General features: G+C 63.5%; 1 long non-coding RNA gene across 1 annotated transcript; it reads left to right on the top strand.

The window, feature by feature from the left end:
• Nucleotides 1-1049: 1049 nt before the first annotated feature.
• Nucleotides 1050-2076, top strand: LOC144929438 (uncharacterized). Its single transcript, XR_013634670.1, has 3 exons — nt 1050-1128; nt 1554-1651; nt 2012-2076. It is a non-coding gene; the product is annotated as an uncharacterized LOC144929438 (long non-coding RNA).
• Nucleotides 2077-3044: the final 968 nt, after the last annotated feature.

The raw sequence follows: 3044 nt of genomic DNA, 5'->3' as shown, positions 1-3044 counted from the left end.
GGAGAGACTATCTCCAAAGGGGGATTTCCTTTGCAAACAGCCCCCAAGAGCCCCTCCTTCTTATGCCAGGCAGGGGCTTCTCCAGAGCCGTCTCCAGTGTGTTTGGAAAGGTTCCAGCAGTGGGGCTCCCAGCCCTTCCCTTGTGGGACACTGTTCCCCAGGCTGAGAGTCTCTGAACTGGGCCAGACCCTGTGAGCTGCTGAGTCTGGAAATCAATGGGGAATGAGGAGGGCCCTGTGCTTCCTGTGCCGAGGGTCTTTTCCCAGGAGAAGTCCGGACGCCTGAGTTCTGTTCCTTCTCTAGCCTGGGCGGGAGAGTGGCCTGGGACGACAGGAGGGGACTGCTTGTCCAGAGTAACCGATGGTCTTTGGGACTGACCTCATTGCTGGAAAAGGATGAGACTTCCTGGATATTGCAGCAGCAGGCATTATGAGGGGGAACGTTGGGAGCAGATCATGCAATGAACTCCTGCCCGTGTGTGTAGATGGCACTCCCTGCACTCCTGTGGGGGCAGAGGGGGCGGCTGTGGTTGGAGCAGGGAGGAGGAGGGACAGAAAAAGCCCATGAGTGAAAGGCTGCCTTGAGCCCAGACTCACCCCTGCTCCCCGCTCGGTTCCAGGATGGCCAGGCTCCTGCGGATGTTCAGGAGGAAGGCTCTGCAGGTGGCCCCAGAGCCTGAGGGAAGCAGCTGCCATCTTCCCAAGGGGCCGAGCAAGCCCTGCGTCCCCGCTGGCGGGGAAGCAGGTCCCGTCCAGGCCAGACGGCGGAAGTGCCCGGCCTTCTGGAAAAGGACCCCGGCTCCCGGCGCAGGCGCCGAGCTGGGAGAGGCCCCGACCAGGCCCCAGTGGAGCTGGCCCAGGCTGCGGTTTTGCAGACAGGACCCAGCCCAGGAGGGGCGCCGGGCAGGGTGGCTCTGGGGCTGGTTGTGTGGGCAGCAGCGGCCCCAGGAGCCCAGCCCCCGTTCCCATCAGGAGGCCTCGCCCTGCCCGGTCTCTGAGGACCTTCCAGCCCCCGCCGGCCAGGAGGTGGAAGGTCCCTGTCCCAGCACCGGCAGCTCAGCCTGGGACAGCGGCAGCACCTGGGCCTCTGGCAGCAGCCAGGCCGATGGAGGCCACTGCTTTGTTCCAGGTGAGGAGCCGGGCTGGGCTCCGGGAGGGGTGAGGACGGGATGTGAACACCCTGGGCCCAGACGCTCTCCCAGGGATATGGGGGGGGGTCCCCAGCCCAGGAGTCTGGCCTGAGCCACGCGAACCCCATGGACAGCAGCAGCCGTCACACAGCTGCCCCTTCCGCACGGGGACCTGGGGGTGGGGGTGTGAAGAGCTGCTGCCACTTTGGTCCTTGCTGCTCCGGGGCCGGGGGAATCGGCACCTCCCCTGGAGTCCTGGGCAGGGGAGGGGGGCTCTGCTCTGGGCTACGGCAGCTGTTGGGGGCTGAAGGCATCCCTGAGAGGGAGGTTTGGGGCCCGATCTGCCCTGGGTGCCTGAGGTGGGAAGGGGGGTCTTGAATCCTTCTCTGCCCACCACGCCCCTGTCCTTCCCTCCCTGGTGCAGGGACCCCCCTGGATTCGGAGCAGGAGGAAGGGGTGGACGTGGCCAAAGATGAAGCTGCTCTCAAAGTCATCCGAGAGCAGCTCCAGTGCAGAGATAAGGTACAAATGTTCCCCACCTGGGCTGGAACCAAGATTGCCCTGTCCCTTCCCAGCATCTCCACCCCCTGCTCAGGGTCTTGTGCCTCCTGATCCACCACCCCTAATGGGGCCCTTTTACATCCATGATGTGGGACCCCCAAGATGGGGGTGTTTGTCCCACAACAGCCCAGGTCGTCTCCCCCCACAGGCACTGTCCCAGTTCCTGATCCTGCTTGTGTAGGAGTGGGGGGGGATTTGGACAATCGGCGGGTCCCCACAATCCCCCATTGAGGCCTGAGCCCTGGAGCTGGTGTGGGTGGGGTAGGAAGGTCCCTAGCTAACAGGTTCTCTCTCACTATACCCCATTCCTGGTGGGTCCAGGATGAGGGGCAGCAGCTCCTGTTCCTTCAGGCCATCTACCCCGCATGTCTGGCTGCATGGGAGAGAGGGGAGGACACGCTGGAGCCGCGCTGCTGCAAGGCGGCTGTGGTGAAGAGGATCGTGGTGAGTGAGACACGCCATACGGCAGCTGGAGGGAGGGGGAGAATTGTGGGGCTGGGGGGCAGCTGAGAGTGTGGGACAAGGAATCTCATGGTCCCAGCTCGGTCGTCGGGATGGGGCTGAATGGGGGCAGTTTTGACAGGGAGGAGGAGAGAAGGGGATTGGGAGCGAGCTGGGCAGGAATCCGGGAAGGGGGACAAGTCGGATGGGCAGGAAGGGAGTGGGAGGCGGTGGGGGATCCTGCTGGCCATGTGGGGCACTGGCTGTGTCATCTCCTCACTGGGAGGTGTCAGTTGGGCCTGAATCTCACATGCTCCTTTGTCTCCTCGCGTCTCACAGGAGCTCATCGAGGAGCTTCCCGATGACTCGTCACCCAGCGCCGTCCTCGCCCACTCCCTGGCTGCAGTGGGCTACCTCTGGTACCGAGACAGCCCCACCCCCCCACCCCGCCGACTCCCCTAACCCCACTGCTGATCAGGCCCAAGGCTGGGAGTCACCGTCACTGCCCCTCCCAAGTCACCTCCCAAGAGTGGCGCCTCTGGCAGAGATGGTGGGGTGGGAAGATTCACTTTCTCCTGGCGGGGCTCTTCTTTTCACTCCCATCACATGACAGGGGCCTTGGGGAGGGGCTCACTCCCGGGCTCAGATACAGGAGGGGCAGCAGGCTCCAGGGAACAGGAGCTATTCCTGTCCTGCCACTGTCTGTCTGGGACACCTTGGCCTTGTCATTCCCTAGCTAAGTGCCTCAGTTTCCGTTCTCGCCAGCCTGTGCCTCTATCCCTGTGGCTTGGTGTCCGTGTTGGCGACAGTCCCACCCCCATACTGCACAGTCTAATACCAGCTCCTCTCTCTTGCCAGCACTATGAAACCTGCCCTGGAGCCAGCCCTAGAGACCCACCTCTTGCGAGCTGCC

This window comes from Lepidochelys kempii, chromosome 14 (assembly GCF_965140285.1).
Source record: "Lepidochelys kempii isolate rLepKem1 chromosome 14, rLepKem1.hap1, whole genome shotgun sequence".
Classification (NCBI taxonomy): domain Eukaryota; kingdom Metazoa; phylum Chordata; order Testudines; family Cheloniidae; genus Lepidochelys; species Lepidochelys kempii.
This window is presented reverse-complemented; position numbering and strand designations above follow the sequence as displayed.